The sequence below is a fragment of the Oryctolagus cuniculus genome, chromosome 9 (genome assembly GCF_051225735.1).
Source record: "Oryctolagus cuniculus isolate XC-2025 breed Fujian yellow rabbit chromosome 9, ASM5122573v1, whole genome shotgun sequence".
Lineage (NCBI taxonomy): Eukaryota > Metazoa > Chordata > Mammalia > Lagomorpha > Leporidae > Oryctolagus > Oryctolagus cuniculus.
In genome coordinates, this window is record NC_142875.1 from 73,187,134 (window position 1) to 73,210,450 (window position 23,317).

The following is a 23,317-nucleotide window of genomic DNA, read 5'->3' on the forward strand; positions in this document are numbered from 1 at the left end:
ATATATAGTAGAACTTTAAAAAAAAGAAAAGATAACAAATTCTGGGGCAGGCATAGTGGCACAGCTGGTTAATCTGCTACTTAGGATACTAGCGTCTTATATTGTAGTACCTGGTATCAAGTCCCACCTTTTCTTCCAGTCCAGCTTCCTGCAAATACACCTGGGAGGCAGTAGTACTTGGGTCGCCAACAAAGGATACCTGGGTGGAGTTCCTGCCTCCTGGCTTCAGCCAGGCCCACTCCTTGCTCTTGTGGGCATTTGGGGAGTGAAGCAACAGATGGAAGATCTCTTGCAATCTCTCTATATCTGACTAGAATGTGGAGAAAGGAGAATACTTGATGTTGGTGGACATGTCATTAGTATAACCACTATGGAAAACAGTATGACATTTCCTTAAAAAACTAGAAATAGGACTATCATCTGATCTAGCAATCCCACTATTGAGTGTATGTCCCAAAACAATGAAATCATTTTATCAAAGAGACACCTGCACTGTTATGCTTATTGCTGCACTGTTTGCAACAGGCAAGATAGGGGATCAACCAAGGTGTCCATCAGATGAATGGATTAAGAAAATGTGGTGTATATACACAGTGGAATATTATTCATCCATAAAAATGAATGAAATCCTATTGTTTGCAGAAAAATGTGCGGAATCACAGAACATTGTGTTAACATTATGAAATAAGACAAATCCAAAAAGACAAATTCTGTGTGTTCTCTGTCATATTTGGAAGTTAAAAAAAGTTGATCTAAACAAAAATAGTGAATATTAAAGACTGGAAAGGGTTGGGAGAGGCTAGAGGATGTTTGGGTAGTAGGTACCTAAATCAGAGTTATTCCTATGTTACACAGTCCAATGGGGTGAAGTCAGTTCACAATAATCTATTACATATTTTCTAAGCAAATAGAATAGAAGGGCATGAAAATTTCAATCATAAAATACTGGTAAGGAGAGGGAAACATTATTTACCTGAATTTCATTGGTACACATTATATATATTTATTGAAATATCACACTGTACCCCTTAAATATGTACTATTATTGTTAATAAATTTTTTGAAGTGTTTAAAGAAGTAGAAATGCCAACTAACTGATTTGGTCTTTACACATTGAATGCATCTGTTTACTTATCATGCTGTACCTATAAGTAGGTACCATTAAAATTTTTAAAAAGAAATATTTAAGAAATTATAGATTTGCAAATGGTTACCTCTAGGAGTCATCAAAAATAAACTATTAATGTTATGAAACAAAATGTCCTACACTGGTATAGTTTTAAAATATATCATTTTTAATGTGTATTATCTCATTGTGTCTTCAGATTATCTTTGTATGGTAGGTAGGGAAAGTACTGTTATCTCATTTGTTCATGAAGAAATAGATCTAGTCCAGTGATGTCTCTCTGTGAGCTCTGGGACTTACTCAATTTCCTTGTAAATAACTTAGAGTAATAGCAATATCTAAAAATTTTTCTAGCTGCCATTTATTTCGAGATAAAAGACAATAGTACTCATCCACTTAATACCATAGAGTGGTTACCAGTCAAGGGCCCCATCAGCCAATGCTACCCCAGAACAATTAGGAAAAAATAGCTCTCTTTAAAATAAAGACTCTGCTCTCATGGGCAATGATGCTGGCCTGACTGTGGTCTTGAGGTATGTGTTGTTCAGTCTGCACAAAGCAAAGGGTTCTAAGCATTCAGTGCCAGATGTCTGGCACCAGATAGACAGAGCTGAGAGAAGAATGGGTATGTTCTGAAACGGTTTGGAGTGGTTGCAGGTGAGGGAGAATCAAACCCCATGCATGTCCATCTCTCTGTCCTGAGACATATGATCTGAAGACAGAGCTTATGAAACAACTGTCTTTTGTTTCAAATAGAGACCTGAGAACTAGAAAAGTATTAAAAAACACAACACAATTTTCTCAAGTTTGATATTCATTTGTGTGGGCTATGCATTCTGGATGCAGAGATAGAGATGGCAGAGAGGAGCCCATAACCGAAAGGGGTAGATGAATAAACAAACAAAAACAATGCCATAGGACTGTCTTCAAAAGTGTGGCAGTAGGAGTGATGACCTGGTCGAAGGGTTGGGGAAGGCTTCTTGGAGGAGGTGCTGCTTCAGGGGGCAGAAAGAAAAAAATTATTCTAGACAAAATGAATAGAGTAGGCAAAAGTGTAGGGACAAGAAAAGTGTGAATGATTTTTGGAAAGAGAGGAGTAGTCCATAAAATATGTGCAAAAATACAATGTAAAATGAAGAAGAATGCACATATAAATTAAGAGAATTCCTAATAAAATGTTTCCATACTCAAAAGGCTGCCTCACATGCCCCACTCTGGAGTACAGCTTTAGAAACATGTCTCAATCTGTCATGTGCACAGAATCTGAATAGGAGTCTTGTTACCACGCAGTCTGATTAAGTAGACCTGGGGAGGGACTTGATAGTCTGTATGTCTAATATGCTCTTAAGGAATGCTGACGCTGGTGATCTGTAGACCACTCAGTGAATGTGTAGAACAAGCAGAAGAATGAAAAATGAAAATACCAGTCATCATTTAGAGGCTACTGGTGTGTGCATGCTTCTTATCCAGCACCTGTGTGTGTGTGTGTGTGTGTGTGTGTGTGTGTGAAACTATTTCACTCCCCAAATGGCTGCAAGAGCCAGGTCTGGGCCAGGCCAAAGCCAAGAGCTAGGAGCTCCCATGTGGATGGCAGGAGCCCACATACTTGGGCCATCTTCTGATGCCTTCCCAGGTGCAGTAGCAGGAAGCTGGATAGGAAGCATGTAATAGCCAGAACTTGAACCAGCGCTCAGATATGGAATGCTGATGTCTCAAGCTGAGGATTAACCCTCTGCACCACGACGCTGGCTCCAGTAATGAATATTTTTATGAATCTTGATGTGAATGGAAGGGGAGAGGGAGTGGGAAAGGGGAGGGTTGTGGGTGGGAGGGACGGTATGGGGGGGAAGCCATTGTAATCCATAAGTCGTACTTTGGAAATTTACATTCATTAAATAAAAGTTAAAAAAATGAATATTTTTAAAGAGAACAGTGATAAGATCATGTCTAATGTGTGATGACAATGTAAGAGTGGCTGAGAATGGGTGGGACAGGACTAAAGGATGGGAGTCTTCTACCAGAATCTGGGGACTTGCAGTCAGAGCCTGATCCTAACCAGTGGCAGCAGGGATCGGGGAGAGAGTGGATTCCTGAGATACTCAGGGTAGCTCACACAGGACATTGCTGGTGTCAAGGGGCTGTGAGGCAGAGCCAGAGTGGGGAGGAGAGAATGAATGACACCTAAGGATCAGCCATGAAGAACGAGGTCCGGCGCTGCCATGATGAGATATGGTATGCAGACAAAGGACGCAGTCAGAGCCTAGAAGGCAACTGTTTCAGAACCCAGGTCTGGGAGAGCTGGACACAGCGCAGAGCTGTGAAGGTGAAGGTGAAGTCACATTATGAAGGAAGGAGAGACATGAATGGAGGACTTGATTAGGGAACAGCTACAGGTAGGAGGTGGTTATCAGGCAGTGTGATAGCAACTGGAAGCCATTCAAGAATTAAGTTATGTTAATGCCTGCCACTTAGAAACATGGATAGATTTAATCATGCAAGATGATTTTAGTGGGACTAGGTTCAGATGCATTATGGATGCAGGGCCATATATAGCAGGTTAAGGAGAATGTGTAAGGCAGAATAATAACCTGCCTTGTCCCCATCAGACATGTGCCTGCCCCTAATTCCTAGAACTTGTGAATATGTTATTCTGTGTGGCAAAAAGGACTGTGAAGTTGTGACAGAAAGTGTAGACCTTGCGATGGGAAGATCAGCCTAGATTATCTGGGTAGGCCTAATCTCATGCATCCTCATAATCATAGAAAAGGTTGAAAGAGTGAGTCATATTTCATGTCGCCAGTAGGCTGATGATGGACTGAGTGATAAATTTGAAGATGGTGGAAGAGGGCCAAAGACCAGGGAATGTAGTGGCCTCCATACACTGGGGAAAGTTCTCAGTTACTAGCCAGGAAGAAAATAAGAATCTTGTCCTATAACTAAGAAATTCTGCCCATCGCCTGAATGAGGAGGAAAGGGGTTTTCTTCCAGGGCCCTCAGGATGGAGTGCAGCCTGCCCACCCCTTGACTTCAGTCTGCAGGGACTCACAGCACACTTCAGACCTACAACTTGGTAACATAATAAATTGATGATTAACCACTCAGTTGGTGGTAATTTGTTACAGCAGCTCTAGGAAACAAACACAGATTCGTTAAGAATTAAGAGTGATGATGGCCGGCTCCGCGGCTCACTAGGCTAATCCTCCGCCTTGCGGCGCCAGCACACCGGGTTCTACTCCTGGTCGGGGTGCCAGATTCTGTCCTGGTTGCCCCTGTTCCAGGCCAGCTCTCTGCTGTGGCCAGGGAGTGCAGTGGAGGATGGCCCAAGTGCTTGGGCCCTGCACCCCATGGGAGACCAGGATAAGTACCTGGCTCCTGGCTCCTGCCATCGGATCAGCGCGGTGCGCCAGCAGCAGCGCGCCGGCCGCGGCGGCCATTGGAGGGTGAACCAACGGCAAAGGAAGACCTTTCTCTCTGTCTCTCTCTCACACTGTCCACTCTGCCTGTCAAAAAAAAAAAAAAAGAGTGATGACAACAATGAATAAGTAAACTACTGTTTCCTGATGTTTGACAGTTAAAAGTACAAGGTTCCAAAACTTGGAAACTGGAAAAATTTGAGGATCACTTGTGTTGGAGTGTGACAATATGGTTTGGATGCTGGATGCTATGTTCTTTTAGCTCTTCACCTGCCTAAGGCTGTTTCATATGAAAGATTACTGGGCTTATTGCGGAGACTGTAATAGATCTACTGCCATCCCTCACCTTTGGGGTTGATAGATTGATTTTATCTTTTCAGGGCATTTTTAGATTCACTGCCAAACTGAGCAGAATATACAGAGATGTCAAAGGTTTAAGTATTCATTTATTTGAAAGGCAGAGTTACAGAGAAGCAGAGGCAGAGAGAGAGAGGTCCACTGCCCAAATGGCCACAATGGCCGGAGTTGGGCCAATCCGAAGCCAGGAGCCAGGAGCCAGGAGCTTCCTCCTGGTCTCCCACACAGGTGCAGAGGCCTAAGGACTTGGGCCATCTTCTACTGCTTTCCCAGGCCATAGCCGAGAGTTGGATCAGAAGTGGAACAGCCAGGACTCGAACTGGTGCCCATATGGGATGCTTGCACTGCAGACAGCAGCTTTACCTGCAACACCACAGAGCCAGCCCTGAGAAATGTCTAACTGATCTCCGCTCCACCACTGCGTGCCTTGCTATCAACACCCTTCAGAGGAGCAGTTCATTTGCAATCAAACCTACATGGACACATCATTATCATCCAAAGCCCCTTGTTTATATTAGGGCTCACTTTTGGTGTAGTTAAGTCTTTTAAAATAAGTGCCAGCACCTGTGAGTGCTCCGTTTCCTGTCACACTGATTTCCCTGCTGTAGTAACTCCACAGCCTATTGGAGTTTGCACCACTGCCTGATAGCAGTGTGCCCAGACAGATGAAGGTACCTTTCAGGTTCGCTGCTCCACCTCCTCCGATGTCTCGCGCTCAGCAGTCCAGCTATTATAATAAGTGCTTAATGTGTGCTCTCACATTGTTGTGGTATCATTTGTAGGATCTCATGCTGGGCTGACACAAGTCGGAGACAGCAAACGCATTAAAGGCTCATCGTTATCAGCTTGCTGAAGATTCGGTTGATGGAATGGTGGTAAACCTCAGACGGTCCTCGGAGACATAACCCTATTTGTGCTCTCTCCTCATCCTGTCCCTTCCCTTCATGTTCTGTCCTTCATAAATGCTGCTTGTCTGTTATGTGACGCGAATGTGTAGCCTGGCTGCTTTGCCAGTCTGGCCCATTCCCTGGGAACGTAAAAATGTAAAAATACCAACTGGTGAAAATATTGTTACTGGTGTTCAAATGTGGAGGGGTTTGGGACACTGCAGTAATGGATCTAGGGTATTTTAAAATGTCTTTTTAATAATTATATGCATTTCAACATTCTTGTAAGTTTCTTGTAATATGATGATCATTCTAACAGTCCTCTTTCAGATGTGGAAATTGCAAGAAGCAAAATATACACCTGTTTAATATATTAAGTATGCTGTAAGTATAGATTTCAATGCCACACCATAGATTTTTAATTTTTTTATTTATCTATTTGAGAAGCAGAGAGAGGCAGAGTCAGAGAAATTTAGAGACAGAGGTGGGGGCATGAGTGTGGGAAAAGAGGAGGAGCTCTGATTTGTTGGTTCATTCTCCAAATGCCTGTGATGGCAGAAGCAGGATGGGGGTTGGTGAAACCAGGAGCTGGGAATTCTATCCAGGTCTCTCACATGGGTGGCAGGAACCCAACTGCTTGAGCCACTACCACTGCCTTCCAGGGTCTCAGTTAGCAAGTAGCTGGAATCTGGAGGTAGTGTTGGAGACTAAACCCACATGCTCTGATATTGATGTGGGCATCTTAATTATTAGGCCAACTGCCTACCCCACATACCATTGATGTCTTAATACGGTAAAGCTCTATAAATCTAAGCAAGTTCTACCTTTACTTTTTCTAAAAGTAAAGTAAAATATAAATATTTATTTACATTTTCCATCTTTCATTTGGAACTATTATAAAGCATTTCTTTATGGTTATTCAATTCAATTATTAGGCCTATCACAGAGTCCTAGACACTGGACTAATAATAATACTAATAACCCTAATTATGATTATATTGTAATTGTATGTTTAATTCTGATGGCTCAGTTCTCTCTCAGGTACTCAGGTACTCTGAGGGGAATGTTGAGCAGGTATCCATAGACACATACATGGTTTAATGGGTCATGGACATGGACATATGTATGATTTAATGGGATATGGACCTGGATACATACAGTACCCACACAGACCCAGAGTTCAGTCTGGAGCCTTAGCCCCAAAGTCATTCTCTTTATCCTAAGGGTAAATTATGAAGAAAAGAGAGTTGGAGAAGGTCGCCATCTTTGAGTTGTTTCTCTATCAAGTTGTGCTGTGTGTGGATACACATTCATCCTATTTTAGCTCTCCTGAATCTCCTTATCCTAGGCACTGGCTGGGCCACTGTTTCTTCTGCACGTCTAGCAATACAAGTTAACAACAATTCCCTTCCTGTATTTATTTACTCTAAATCTTTGAGACCAAATCCTATGAACCTGTGGTCCTATAAATTGTCTTCATGCTACAACACTAATACACCACCCCCTTGTTTCTCATCACCATCGTGGAATTCCTTGATGACTTTCTGATGTTTGAGGCCTGGGAAATTTATTCATGCAATGATTCAGCAACTAGCATTTATTAGCTACTGTGAAGCAGGAATTTTGCCAGACAATGAAGATATTTAGTTGAGTAAGACACTGTTTCTGCACTCAAAAAGTCAACCATCTGTGATTTTTTGAAAAAAAAAATTCTTTGAGAGGAAGAGAGAAAGGAGAGAGAGAGAGAGAGAGAGAGAGAGAGAGAGAGAGAGAGAGAGAGATTGAGGCTTGTAAATGCCTAGGGTTGACTAGGTCAAAGTTGGGAACTGGGAACTCAATCTAGGCCTCTCAGGTGGGTGGCAGGGACTCAGTAACTTGAGCCACTGCTTGCTGCCTCCCAGGTCTACCTTGGCAGAAAGCTGGAATTGGGTATTGAACTGAAGCCAGAGCAGGACATTGAACCCAGGTACTCCAAAATGTAATGTAAGTAATGTGATTTATGTCTTAACACTAGACTGGAGCTTCCAACCCATACTCAGACTTGTTCGTAATTCATATTTTCCTGAGTTTGAGCCATTTGGTTGATGTGCCCCGAATGTCTTATTGGACAGAATATCCTAGAGGAGTGGCTGATGCAAGCTGGAGTCAGGTTGGGTGTTTGGGTTCACATTTACCTTCTTCTGATCATCAGAGGACATCCTGGATGTAGTTAGAATCCCCAGCTAGAGGAATGCCCCTGCTCACACCTCTTGACCTACAGGCACCATACTGACTTCTGTGAGGACCTGTTCCTGTGAGGACCTGTAGCAGATCTGATGGATGCTTGAGTATCAGACAAGCTGTGACCTGTGGCACTGCTATCACAGTTAGGGGTAGCCACAGCCAGATATCTGTCCTTAAATTGTGTCAGGTTTGAACATTTTCAGGATTAAAGCATCCACATTTGCTTTGTATGCTATTTGTGTACTCAAGTCCCCTCTTATTTGTAATATTGCTTTCTGTAGTCTCAATTACCTCTGATCAACACCATTCCAAAAATACTAAATGGAAAATTCCAGAAATAGACCATTCATGTTTGAAATGAATTTCATTTTAGTATATTGTTTAAACTGTTTTCTATTATTATTGGTTTTCATTACCATCTTTATTGTGTTCAATTTGTGAATTAAACTTTATCACAAGTATGTATATAAAGGAAAAATCATGGCATATTTAGGGTTTTGTACTATCCATGGTTTCAGGCATCCTGTAGAGGTCTTGGGATATATCCCCATGGATAAGGAGGGACTGCTTTGTACTAAATTCAACACTAGCAAATACCAGTTTGGATAACATACTAATTTAAATAATTCTTTTCTTTAGTGTCTGTAACACTGTGTCAATGACACAAAAGCTATAAATGTAGTATGTAACATACATACTGTACACATACACACAAGCAGAAATGCTTCAAAAATGTAATGCAAAATGAAATTAAAAGATAAGTCTATCTGATGTAAAAAACATTTGGAATTCATGCATATGTTTTTCATGATAGGCATTTTCCATAAGCTTTTTTTTTTTAAAAAGATTTATGTATTTATCTGAAAGGCAGAGTGACAGAGGGAGACACACATAACACACAGGCATACATATACACATGAGAGAGAGAGAGAGAGAGAGAGAGAGAGAGAGAGAGAGAGAATCTCCAATCTGTTGGTTCACTCCCTGGCCTAGGCCAGGTCAAAGCCAGGAGCCTTGAACTCCATCCAGGTCTCCACATGAGTGGCAGAAACCCAAGTTCTTGGACTGTCATGTGCTATCTCCCAGGCACATTAGAAGGATGGGAAGTACAGAGTAGCTGGAACTTGAACCAGGCGTTTTGATATGGGATATGGCTGTAGTGAGCCACAGATTAACCTGCTGTGCTACAATTCCCACTCCTCCATGCACTTTTTGAAGTGCACCCCCCATACACATATACGTGTATTGATACAACTTTTCTATTTGTCAACCTAATGGGATTATTACAGCACATCAGCCCTAAGGGAAGGAAGGAGTATGTGTGGGAGTTTTCAGGCTATCGCGTCTATAGCTGAGCACAGATAGTTTCATAGAACAATTGGTGATGAAGAAGAAAGGAGAGAAGTTGTAGAGGAAGAGAAGTCGGGAGATGTGCAGGAAAGTCTGTTGAGTTTGCAAGTTCCGTGGTGTCCATTGTGCAAGGGCTGACTTCCGGGGCTGCGTAGGTGAACAAATGCCCAGCGAGCTGGTGCTGGGGGTTGGCCACATATGCGGAAGTGTAACAGCTATGGATGTGTGGTTTGGGCAAAGGTGTCTGATTTGCCCTCTTTTCAATTTTCAATCATCTCATCCTTAGTCTAGGCAGAGCGACGACGAGTGGCTTTCATTCAACTTGTGCCTCAAGAGCACTTCAGGGACTGGGGAGCCATTTCTTACCGATTTCCCTTTCGAGAGGCTGGATCCCCACCCGAGCAGGCCTGGCTGGCCACCGTTAGCCTCAGGGCAGCGAGGAGGCCAGATTTCAGATCCTCTGGGCCTTCATGCACAGGAAGCCTTCCTCTTTCATGTCCAGTGGGCACAGACCCCTTCACGGGGAGATCTCTGACTACTTCCTCCTCTGTCTGAAGCTTTCTTGGCACCACACGCTTCCTGGGGTGGCTGACATCACCCTGTGTGGAGGAGGATTGGCCTGGCTTCTGAAAACATGTGTGCAATTGAGTGCATTCTATTAAGAAAGAGGGGAAAAAAATCAAACCCCAAACAAATAAGCAGACACACACACCATCCATGGCCATTGCTCAGCACTGAGAACTGGCAGCTCTGTGCCTGGCAGGAGGGCAGGAGGTGACTCTGAGAGGCATTTCTGAGGTGAACGCTATGGTTGGGGTGAGGGGACTGATGTGGTCCCAAGGAGACGGATAGCACTGCCCGTCCAACAAATCCCATGACTCTGAAAGAGATGTCACCACAGAGCCTAACAACTGGGAATCTCAGCCCCAAACAAAACCACAGCACCAAGATGTGGAAATGAGAGAAAAGCTAAGGGCTGAGTAAAATATTAAAGATTGCTATTGGTTTAAAAAAAAAAGAAAACACAGCTCTGTGACCACCACCTGAGCCACACAGGCTTGCGTAGGAGCTAAGGGACCCCTCCACCCCCTGCACACATGCACACACACTCACACACACACACACACACACACACACACACACACCAGTCAGACCCAGTCCGCCCTCAGCAGTGTTACAGCAGTCTCTTTCTGCGCACATTGCAGAGCCCAACATTCTTCAGGCTGGAAAACTTTCCTCACGTCTAACCTGAGGCCCTCATGCTGCAGCTGAAATTCCTTCCTTCCTGGAAAAGGACCTGTCACCCTTTCCTCCTCCAGGATCCTTCAGACTTGTGTTGACGTGAACAACAAATCCTGTTTTCTCCTCGGTTATTCAAGGAGAATCTCCGTATCTGTAACTTCTGGAGAACCTCTGTCAGATGCTGGTGCTCAGGGGACCCGGCGCAGGCACCCCTGTTCTGGGTTGTCAAGGAAAATCCTCTGGCCTGGATTCTTGGTTTCCAAACAGAATGCTGCACACTGTTTAAAGAGTATTTTGTTTTCCTTTTCTGGAACCCATTGTGTGTTGCGTCAGAGACAATGAGCGGTTCACACAGCTGCAGTTATCCAAGTATTAAACTCCCCATGCTGTCCGAGGGCACAGTCCCACTGCCTGCATGGGGTGTGGGGGTCTGGGTGGACTGTGCAGGAGTGTGGCTGGGGGGCCAGGGTCCCGATTCTGTCCTCCCTCCCCGCTGCGACTCACACACTGTGGAACTGAGTAACTGTTGGCAAGGTCTGGGCCACAGTAAGCCAGACTGGGCGGGGAGAGGATTCCATTATTATAACACAATGCCATAATAGGATAGGACATTCCTTTCATATTCTTACACAACAGGAATCTTTAAACTCCACTGTTACTCTGAAAGGGGAGGCAAAATGCACCCAGCGCTTTGTTGTGTTTTTGCCACCAAAGTTACCTTATTCATCGTGGGGGTTGTGTGGGCCTCAGCCTCCTGAGCTTGGTTTTCGCAGCTTCTGGAAAGGGTTGGGCAACACCTGAGGACAATCGCGGCGCTCACTCACCCCAGCCCTGCTGGGAGCTTCTGCTGGAGCCCTTTGCTGCGGCGTGGCTCCGAACCTGGCAGCCGGGGCTGCTCTTGGGAAGCTGGCCCTTTGGGGGCACTGTGCTGGTTCTTACCAGATGGCCTTTGGGTGTGGAGTCAGTGCACAAGAGGCCTCCTCAGGGCACTGGGGTTCTCCAGTCGTGCAGAGCCGACGGGGACACACTGGTCTCTGAATGAGACCACCGCCAACCCCACTGCCCTTCCCTGCAGAGTGGGCGTGAGGCTCAGCCAGCACTGGGGAAGGCCTAGCAGAGGCCTCTGCATCCCTTGCCAATGCTGTTGACAGGCCGACTCCCTGACCAGGCGTGGGTGCTGAGGCTCAGGAACCTGGATGCTCTTTCTATTTGGCCATGACCTTAGGCTTTAATTTCCTACCACAGAGTCTGGGTGGAGAATCACTGGGCAGGGGCTCAGCTAGGAGGCTGACGTGGAGCGAATACCAGCAGACATGGGGCATTTTCTTTATAAAAGTGTAGCAAATGAGTTTAACAGTCTTTGTGACCTGGTCCATCCCAAATCCCAATCTCTGACGTTGATGGTGATAGAGATCGGAATATAATGAAGGAAACCCAACAAACTCTGCAGCGTTCCAATATTCCATTGATAGTAATTTAAACTCTCATCCTTAATTTGTTCTTATACTTGCTCCTGTAGCATTTGTTTATTTAGACTACTGGGCAAGAGCCCTTCCTAAAAATCTTTGTAAATTCTTAAGTGCAAACAAGTAGCATTCTCCATGCCACCCAGCACTCTGCAAGGTTGGGCTGTCTGGGCAGTGTTGCAGACATTTTAATAACCCCTTGTGGGCAAATGATGACACTTTTTCTTATTTTCCAGTAGGCTTCTATTTGTTCTTTGAATGAGACTCCATATGTAAATGGATGATTATTCTCTGAATTTCTTCTGTGCAAGTTGAGCACCAGAATCTCCCATATTATGTGTACAGAATCTGGGCCTGAATTTCAACCGTGAATATCAATGAAGCAAAGCAATAAAAATCCATAAAAAATTAACATTGCTAAAGAGGACTTCAAACCTCTCGGTGCTACAGCTCTGAGGTCAGTGGTAAGTGACCATGGTTTAATGAAGTGGGGCTCCCTCTGATTAGGGAGAAGTGGGCATGGCATCTTCTGCGGCATAAATAGCCTGCCTCTGAGCATGCCAAGCAGTTGCTTTCAGAGGCTGAATTTTCTCCCAGCCTGGGTGAGTTGGCAGTGGACAGGAGAGGACATTCCAGTGAAACCGGGCCATCGGGAGCTGAAGACAAAGGCAGCTGATTCAAGTGCGCAAAATTGGAGTTTCTCTAATCAAATATATTAAATTCACCATTATTCTTGATTGTTTTAATGGGAAGAAAGGGCAGCTGTGCCCTTCATTTTCTAAGCATTTTATTTAGTGCTGAGGAGTTGGAGAAAGGGAGGGGAGAGACAGTCGGGTGGGAGGGGGGAGTAGAAAGGGCTAAGACAGCTACAGGAAGCTAATGCATTTTGTCTTAAAAGTAAGATGATTTTGCACGCAGCTCAGAACCACATGGAGAGTTCCTAGAGCTGTCACTCATGGAGAGAAAAAAAAAAGATAGCTGGTTTCTAAAGCACTTTGACATAGGAGTAGAAAAGCAGCCAGCGAGCAGACTGGGGGCATGGGATACTCAAGCCAGGAGCCCCCAGTGCCCAGTGCTGAACAGCTTTGCTTCACTGCCTACATGGAAACCTGCTTGTGAGCGACCCCCCCGGCCCACCCCTCTGCCTCCAACCCTCCATACTGGTGCTTTGTAGAAGGCATTTAAATTTCAAGACATTTGGGGCAATTCATCTCCACTCCTTTTGTAACCTTCCAGCTTCACCATCTGAGCAAATGCATTCCAAATTCTAGTGAAGAAACCGTCGACTCAAGCTATTATTATTATTTTTTAAAATAGTTTCGCAGACGGTCCTGTCCAAGGGTAACGCTTCCTGCCCAGAGTGCAGGACTACAATGTCTTGGTATGCACCTCCAGCATCAAAGGCGAGCTGGGGTGCATGATGTCACTTTCTCCGTCTGTTGAGTTGATAACAGGATGAACCTGAACCAGACATTCCACTGTGCAATTAATTATTTCACTCCACCGTCAGGCAGGAGACTTAACTGTTGGAGCGCTTGGAGCTTCGCACACACAGATGCACTTCGCCGAGAGAACGGAGGTCCCAGAGCTGCAGTGTGGGGCTCCCGGGCTCCCACAGGCCACCGTGAGTCATGCGGAGAAAGGGCTTTGGAAGCTGGTGCCTGTTACAGCCTGAAGCCAGCCTGTTTCTGAGCTGGAATGTGAAAGGCAGCTGGCTGTGTCAAAGGGGCAGAGAATAAAGCCGCAGTGTAGAACGAAGACACAATTCAGCACAGAGAAGATGCTATTAAAATGGTTTCTGGCCCTCCGGGAGCTTCTTGTAGAGGGCCCCCTTTTGGAAACAAATGATTCTGTTCCTCTCCTTAAAAGAAAAAAAAAAAAAGAAGAAAAAAGAAAGGAGGTGGGAGTCCCTTTCAGTAAAATGTTACTGGGCTCTTTTTAAACATTCCCATTTGGAGGGCATTAAAGGGAATGTCATAAGGCAGTGGCTATATACTTAGGGGGCATTGTATTGAGTGGCACGATGCAGGCTAACTGCAGCTCTCCACCCTTCGGAGGGAATCCAGTAATCAATCAATCAGCTCCAGTCCCCTGTCGTCTGCGGTGGGCCTCCGGCCCCTTCAGGGAGGTTCCTGCCTTTGCACGAGACAGCTGGGTGAGGCGGTCTGGGGAGAGGAAGAACTTGCCAGTGCATTCCTCCCTGCCCTCCCACTCCCCCTCCCCTGGGGCCTCGCACACAAATATCCCTTTGTGCCTGTGGCCTCCATCCCTCCCAGCATGGCCTGAGCTGGCTTGGAAGCCATTGCCAGAGAGCAGCTCAGCTCCCCGCATCTTCATCTCGCAGCGGCTGTGTGAGCCTCCTGGGAGTCGCGCCCCAGGCTGGCAGGCTCTGAGCAGGCACCCACAGTTCTCAGCTTGGGGCTGGGTGGTGCTGCAGGTGGCTGTCATATCTCATCTGTGGCTGCTGCCTAGGGGCAGGGAGAAGGCAGAAAGGCGCATGAGAAAGGCAGTGAGGACGGCAGAGAGAGCACAGAGCTGGGAGTTGAGTGGCAGCCTTGGCTCCACTGAATTCACTGTATAAGCTTGGGGCGAGTCACTTCACCCCACTGCAGCTCCATCTTCATGGCGAAGTAAGAGGCTGTGGGGATGACAGCCAAGGTCGCTCTCAGGTTCATCTGCCCGTACCTCTCACTAATACCTGACAAGGTAGGACAGGAAACATTGTGTGCCTCCAAGTCACACTGGCCTTGATTTGAATCCTGACCTTCACCAAGTTACAAAATTTCTGTTTTCTTTTGAAAAAAAATTCCGAGTTTCCTGATTCAAATGGGGAATCTGAGATGATGACCAACATGCAATATATTCTTCCAGACATCAGCTTTCCTTATCAGCTGTCGAGTATTGACTGTCAAAAGACAAAGCTACTTAATACAAATCCACGTTAGTCCAAGAGATTTGCAGGTTCTAAAGAAATGTCAGCATTTGCATGTCATTGGTTACCAGTTCTTACATATTTCAGTTTCAGATACAGTATTAAGAATAACAACAACAACAAAAAATCAGGATTGGTTGTAAAATAGATTGTCAACTTTTTTTAAGGTTTATTTTATATTTTTTTTATTTAGGTTTATTTATTTTTGAAAATCAGAGTTACAGAGAGAGAGGGACAGAGAGAGAGAGATCTTCCATCCGCTGGTTCATCCCCCAGATGGCTGCAATGGTTAGGGCTGGATCAGGCTGATGCCAAGATCCAGGAGCTTCATCTGGTTTCCCACGTGGGGCAGGGGCCCAAACATTTAGACCATCTTACCCTGCTATCCCAGGCACATTACCAGGGAGCTGGATCAGCAGTGGAGCAGCCAGGATTTGAATGGGCACCCATATGGAATGCTGGTGTTGCGGGCGGCTGTGCCACAATGCCAGCCTTTCACCTCCCTTCTTTTGTTTTAAGATTTATTAATTTGTTTGAAAATAAATTATAGAAAGAGATGGAGAGACAGAGAGAAAGAGATCTTCTATCCACTGGTCACCCTCTAGATAGGCACCATGGCCAGGACTAAGCCAGACTGACCCAGGAAATGGAAGCTTCATCCAGGTCTCTCATGTGGGCGGCAGGGGTCCAAGTACTTGGACCATATTTCACTGCTTTTCCCAGGCCATTAGCAGGGATCTGGATCAGAAGTGGAGCAGCCGGAACATGAATGGCCACCCATGTGGGATGCCAAAGCTGCAGGTGGCAACCTTACCCACTAACCACAACACTGGCCCCATGGCTGTCAACCTTTTTATTTTTGCTGAGTAGGTTTGTTCAAGCATAATTCTTATCTATTCTTATCATCATTTCAAAATGATAAAGGCTGCTATGACTAATCAATTTTACTGGGAAAGGACCCTTGTGAAACTGGCTCACACATGTATTTTTATTAGATGTAAAATGTGCAAGGACTGTGTCCTTCCTTTTCCTCCCCATCTCTCCCATTCTGCTACCAAGCTGGGGCTGGTCTTGGGAAACCCTGTGTTCCAGAATAAATGCAGCTCATCTGTGTACCTGCCTGTGTATGTGTAAATTATTTAACATTAAACTCCGTTTCCCCCTTTCATTCTTCTTTCAAATCTCTGCATTCCCGTGTCCACAAACACACAGCTCTTTATACACAATCTACCCTGAAATTTCCAGAAGTGAGCAAAACACTGTGCAAGCGTCAGAGACTTCCCTCTGACCTTTCCTCTCCCCCTTGAATAGAGTCGGCAAAGGCTGCTCCTCCCCTTTCCTCCTTCGTCCAGATCACACTAAGCGCAATTCTAGCACATGGACCCCTCCCTTCCATTGGCCTCCTCCACGTCCCGGGACTGCCCTGCTGCCCTGATCTGTCTGGGCAGAGTGGGAGGTATGGAGAACAAAGGCGACCTCGTCCCTTCCTGTAGTCGCTTAGCATGGGGCATCTTGGGGAGCTCACCACCCTCTCTTATTGTCAACAACAACTTCTTATCAGAAAAGCGTTGGGTCTGTCAATTTGTCCCCTCAGTCCTTTCCCTCCTGGTAGCAGGCAGGAGAATTCCGGGCTCAGCGACGCCTGCTCCCTCAGAACCTTTCATTAGCTGGGAATCTGGGCCACGGCCCCTCAGTGGAGTCAGGGGCTAATCAGGCAGGCGTAGCCTGGGACGCTGGAAAACCCTCCACCTCCTACTGATCTGAGAGCTCACACTGTGGTCTCACGTATTGTGAATTATGGAAATGCCAGACACGCCCACAGTTAAATATAAGCACCAAGAAGCTGTTGAATGCCAAGTGTAAGTAACTTTGGAATGTTCTCTGCATCCATGCTGCCTCACACACTTGCTTCCGTGAGCGCTAGCGTAAAGGAGCTCGTGCTACATTGCTCTGCGCTCGGCTGGCCTGTTTCTGGTCTGTTCCGTGAACCAAGGTTGCTGGGATCACACTTACCCTGCAGGGGCCGTGACCTTCCTTGTAGACATATTTATTCTCCTTGGGAGGCCTCTCCATGGTCTGAAAGGAACACACAGAAAATCCATTAGGCCCAATATCAAATCTCTTTCTGGGGTAATAGATGTCAGGCTACTTGTGGAGATCTGAGTCAGGAGTCTGACCCCTCCTGGAGCTGAGAGTGTGACTGAGCTCAATGGTGCAGCTGGCTAGCCACACAGACATTCAGCCCGGCGCCACCTCCCTGCTCATCTGGACTCAGGCCGACAATAGGCAGATGGCAGCAGTGCATGGAGGGTGGCCCGGCTCTCCTCTCCGCTCCTCTCCCCCCGGCTCTGGCAAGGAGCTGTGGAGGAAGGCTGCCAGGATGTGGGGTAGGTCTCTGCACTGGGCCTTTCAGCTCAGCTTTCTCTTTCCTGGGCTTGCGCATCTCTTTTTGAAGTGATTTGGACCCTGAAGCACAATGGAGCTTGTTTTTCATTTGCAAGGCCTCAGTTCCTGCAAGAAGCTTGTTAAGTGTGAAGAGGCACGCTCCCTCTTCATGTGGTCTGCAGTTCTCATGTTTGACTCATTTTTGATGTGGCGGCTGCAGCCAATGAAAGCCACCCCAGCCGCAGTTCAAAGTTATAAACGGAGAGGTTTTGGTCTCTGTCTTCAACATTTCCTCTCTTTGACGTCTCTGTGGGGCCGAGAATGTCATTTCCTCAGTCGCTCCCAGACGCTTCTGCTCTCATTACGTTGTGTCCTTTGCTCATTAATGAGGGCAGTGGGATGCGTGGGATGGGAGCTGGGGCATCAGGGGCATGTGGCCCCCTTCCCCGGCCACCTGCCCTCCAGAGTGCAGATAAGGTGTCAGGAACTGTGCTAAGGAGTGACAGCACAAAGACAAACCCAGAGGACACCACGCTTTGGGCACGCCCAGCCTGCCTGGGGGTGCAGAGAGGACTCTGTCGTGCCCCCTTGAAGGTCTGCCACTTCCTCTTAGTGGCCAAAATCCATGTATCCTTTTCAGTTGTCACACTCCTTTACCTATCACTGGTTCGGGGTTCTCTTGACTGTCTGATCTTGAGTCATTTTATTCAACAGCTACCCGTTAAGTGGCTGATTTGTCTGTCATAGGAAGTGGTACTGTGTCACGGACAGAGCATGTTTTAGTGCCATAACCTTTAAGCACTGCCTTGTCTCAGTTGTGTGACCTGGTAACTTATGCAGACTCTAGGGGAGCTCAGTTTCCTTTCCTCTTAATGGGGTTAATACTATCACCTACCCCATAAGGTCATTTTTTTTTTAAAAAAGATTTATTTATTTATTTGAAAGTCAGGGTTACAGAGAGGCAGAGAGAAAGAGAGGGAGAGAGAGGTCTTCCATCTGCTGGTTCACTCCCCAGATGGCTCCAACACTGGAGTTGCGCCGATCTGAAGCCAGGAGCTTCCTCCGGGTCTCCCATGTGAAGTTGGGCCATCTTCTACTGATTTCTCAGGCCGTAGCAGAGAGCTGGATCGGAAGTGGAGGAGCTGGGACTTGAACCAGTGCTCAGATGGGATGCCAGCACTGCAGGGGGTGGCTTCACCTGCTACACCACAGCGCCGGTCCCCCATAAGGTTTTGTGAAGTTTAGATAATATCAGGAACAAGCTTAGGACAACACCCTGGCCTATTGTAGGTGCTTAATGAACATTAACTGCCGAGTTTATCATTACAGTCCCCTGACTAAGTACTAGGAATGCAACCGTGTACCTACTGTCCCCTCATGGTGCTTACAGGCTGGAGTGGGAGCAGGCAGCCCACAAGTGAGTAAGCGCTTGAATGGAAACAGCTTCTGGCAGCTTGTGCTACTCACTGCTGTGTGTTCCTGGGCCTCCACTCCTGCTTACTCCCCATCCTTTACTGACTCGTCTTCTTCCATTTTTTTCATGAAGTAGTGACTTCCCCAATTCTGTTATTACTTCATCTCCATGCCTCCCACACTGAGTTCCTGACTTTCCAGTAGGTCTTCATTGAAACCTCAAGACGAACTGAAAGGTTTCACATCTGTCACCCAGGAGTCATCTGTGCGAGCTTCCTTGTCAGAGGGAGGAGGTTGCAGATGCCCTCCCCGCCTAGCTTTGCGAGTCTCCTGGATCTCAGTGCTTCAGAATGCCCACCTCTGAAAGGGAGATGATAGTGCTTTCTTTCTCTCTCTCTCTCTCTTTTTTTTTTTTTTTTTTTTTTGACAGGCAGAGTGGACAGTGAGAGAGAGAGACAGAGAGAAAGGTCTTCCTTTGCCGTTGGTTCACCCTCCAATGGCCGCCGCGGCCGGCACACTGCGCTGATCCGATGGCAGGAGCCAGGTACTTCTCCTGGTCTCCCATGGGGTGCAGGGCCCAAGTACTTGGGCCATCCTCCACTGCACTCCCGGGCCACAGCAGAGAGCTGGCCTGGAAGAGGGGCAACCGGGACAGAATCCGGCGCCCTGACCGGGACTAGAACCCGGTGTGCCGGCGCCACTAGGCGGAGGATTAGCCTAGTGAGCCACGGCGCCGGCCAATAGTGCTTTCTACATGGATCCATTGAACACACACACACACACACACACACACATCCTCAACTGCATATATGATGTATCTGCATACATAAACATAGGCATATATGTGCAAATACAAAAAGGGACTCAAAGTTCACAGAAAATGAACATTATCTTTTAGTTTCATTTGTCCATGAACTTTTTGAAGCTCTTTGGACACACACGTGTGTTCAAATATATATATATTTGAAATATATATATTTGAAGCCCTTTCTACACACATGTGTATATATATATATATATTTGTGTGTATATATATGTATATTTATATGGGTGAATGTATACATTTGTATATGTGACTACTTCTACATGAAGTATGAATATGCAAGGGTACAGCGAAAAGGTCATGGAAAGTGAGATTAAAATATACTTTTTTTGGTGCAAAAGAATTTTGAAATCCATATATATTGACATGAAAAACCTCAATGCAGTGCCTGACCCCTAAGAAGTCGTCAGCGCATGGTAGCTGTAACTCTTTTGATGAGCTGGAGCTCCCACGTGGATTGTGGTTATTAGAGCACTGCTCCTGGAATACAGAAGAGTAGTCCTGCACATTGTCATTCAGCCTATGTAGTCACAGAGACAGGGCTGACAAAGTCTCCCATCCTTAAAGGAATTCGCAGTAAAGATTCGAGCATAGGTGACTCAAATGTAAGTCATACGCTAGAAGACAGTTAAATTAAGGACACATGTCTGGAAGCCCAGAGGGAAAACAATTTTGCTCAGGCTATCAGAGAAAGTTTCTTTAAGCTCAGCCTCTCGAACTTAAAGAATCAGAAACCTGCTGACAGATGGAGGGGACTGGAGGAAGGACATTTTTAGCAGAAAGAAGGAGAAAATGTTTGAACAAAGCAGAGGTTTAGGCAACTGCATGGCAGGTCTGGGCTCTGACCACCAGAATGTGGTGAGCGCTAAGGGGGCCCTGTCTGCAGAGGCAGGCTGGAATCCTGGTAGAGGGTCTGAGGCCTGTTAATGAGTTTGCAGCTAACTGCAATTTTGAGCTAAACATGCATTGCTCTAGAATGAGAAGAAGGTCCTAGCTTGTAAGAAGACAGATGCAACAAAAGGAAGAGCATTTGTAAAATGGGGAAATAAAACGGAGTGAATCATGCCAGCCAATGCAACTTTTTTGTATCTGCTGGTAAAAGACTCTCACGAATAGTCATAGTGCCATGGCCAGGTTGTCAGCTGATTTCCATGTGTGGTAGACACTTGAAGTGGTTTTATTGCTAAAGAAAGGGGCACAGGATGAAAGTCATAGGCCTTTCAGTGTCATTAAGCTTTGGTATTTGAGCTTGATCCTATGAGGTGATAATCTCAACATCAGTCCTTCCTCCATCTGACCTACTTCCTTCCTATGCACATTGCAACCTTTCAATGTCTTCTCTCCCCCTAGTAAATGATTTGCAAACTCCTGAGCATGATTTATATCGTGCTGTACCTCTACATCTCTCCCTATTTTTCCCCAAAATTTATGTGTTGAAAGCCTACCTTCCAAGCTGATAGTGTAAGGAGGTGAGGGCTGTGGGCTGTAATGAGACCATGAGGATGGAGCCCTCAGCAATGGAATTAATGTCCTTATAAAAGAGGTCTGGAGAACTCCCTCCCTTCTACCATAGGAGGACATAGTGAGAGTTAGGACTCAGAAGGAGGCCCTAGGCTGACACAGAATCTGCTGGCTTTTGATCTGGGACTTCCAACCTCTGGAACCGTGGGAAGTAAGTGTGTGTTGTTTCTAGCTGGTTACAGCAACTCACATGGTCCAACACACCTTGTTACTCTTCTCGTGTGCTCCTGCTCTGGACATGTGAACTCCACATAGCTGCTGAATATGCTTTGCTCCTGCTCTGCTCTGTGTCTTTGCAAACACTGCTTCCTCTCTATCTTTTTGGCCTCGTTAGCCTCTTCTCCTTGCCCCAGACCCTTTTCTTTTTCCATCTCCTCTGGGAAGCCTCCCCAGTTTCCTTTCTCTGGGGGTGTCCTTCTTTGGTTTTTGAAGAACAACCTATGCCATCTTGGTCATCATAACACTTCTGCCATATTTTCATTGCTGCTTAACAGAGCATCTTCCCTACAGAGCTCCTGAGGGCGAGAGCTGCCTCTCCTCACTCTTATATCCTAAGTGCCTGGCACATACTGTGGATAAGAACACCACTGATGAACTGAGGAAGAATAATTCTATGAACCCAAGGCATATTCATATTATTCACCTCAACAAGACATTATAATCTTATAGGAGCCTGGAGACAGCGTTTGATGTTGAGGATATGATATGAAAGAAAGAAAAGAATCCTGAAAAATGCAGGGCCCACTTGAGGATTTAGAGTGTCAGCCTTGACCCAGGTCACTGTGCAAATGTAGTCTTAGACTTCCTATTTCAGAATCAACTACAGCTCAAAACGCAGATTTCTAAGCTTCTAGAATCCATCTACCAAATCACATTACTGAAGAATGGGACCGGATAGTAAGCATTCTTAGCAGGTTCCCTGGATTCTGGTCCACTCTCAAGCCTGAGACCCCTGACCTGAGCAGTTTCAATCAGTGTAATGTTGGTGGGTGTAGGATGCAGGAGGAAATTGAGGGGACGATGCATGTTGATGCATGTTGACGCGATTTGTAAGGTTGTGAATTCCCTGCAAGGCTCAGATCTCTAAAGCAAGCTGTATACCATGCAGGTCATCATAAGAAAGTAATTAGACTTTTGAAATAGTTACAGAACAAGGAATGGGGCTAAGATTGTCTGGACCTTATGTAATCCCACTTGGCTAATGGAATAAGTGCCATATACATGCACAATCAGAATGAGAGAGAGTGGGGAATAACCATGTCCCTCAGCTTGCAAACCAAAATGAGTAGACCACTCTGGAGGGCTCTGAGGTGACAGGTCTCTTGGGGTTTTTCCCACTGACTGGTGCCAGAGAATAAACAATGAACAGAAATGAGCTTTGTCTTTCCTGACCAGAAGGCTCCCGTCCAATTGCAGACTCCTCTCAGTTGGAGAAGAAGGGGAAGGAGTTTGAGGTTGTCTTGACTCTGGCAATGCTAAAGTGTGATGAGAGACCAATGCTGTCCATTGGAAACAGGACAGAGGGGACTGTGGACATCCAGCTGAGCGTTTCTGCCTCCATCCTCATTGCGTGAGGAGGTTGACCTGTCTCCAGTCTTGCTCCTAGCCTACTTTTTAATTCCTGGCATGAACTGTGGTTCAGCTATTGTGGGGAGTTACCACCCAGATCACAGGACCGAGAGGGAGGCAGGTGGCCATTCCCTATCAGCATAGTCTGTGGGTGGGCGATTCAGGTAACTAGACATCACCATCTGGGAATAAAATGGATTTTAAGGTGATGCTCTGTTCAAGATAATGGTATAACTACAAGAAGACAAGAAACACCAATAAATAATAGAAGCAAGTCCTTGGAATTCCCTACATCTTTGAAACTAAAGGCAAAAAGAAAAACTGAATATACAACACATATGTTGACATATGGCTAAAGAGAAGATAAAGGGATGTATTTCTGATGAATAAGCATCTGTGATTTGTCTCTCCATTTTATTTATGTTTTATTTTTCAAAACTTATAATGAGGCAGAAAACCCTAAGAGATTAAATTGACCTAGAAACAATGGAGGAAATTATTGCAAGTGTTTTTCTAGTCATTTCCAACACAAAAGGTCAAGGAGACAAATTCCTTTCTTTTTTCTTCTTTTTCCATATTTTTTTCTCTTTTGTTTTAAATTTTGTCCTTG

At 45.7% G+C, this 23,317-nt stretch overlaps 1 protein-coding gene across 5 annotated transcripts in view; it reads left to right on the plus strand.

Annotated features, from left to right (window-relative positions):
* Positions 1-16,184, plus strand: part of LOC127487179 (uncharacterized) — a 274,077-nt gene extending 257,893 nt beyond the window's left edge. For all 5 annotated transcript variants that reach the window (XR_016212916.1, XR_016212917.1, XR_007913720.3 and 2 more), the window contains one exon: positions 5,679-16,184. The gene's annotated coding sequence lies outside the window, so the exon portion shown is untranslated. The remainder of the gene's footprint in view (positions 1-5,678) is intronic.
* The last annotated feature ends 7,133 nt before the right edge of the window (positions 16,185-23,317 follow it).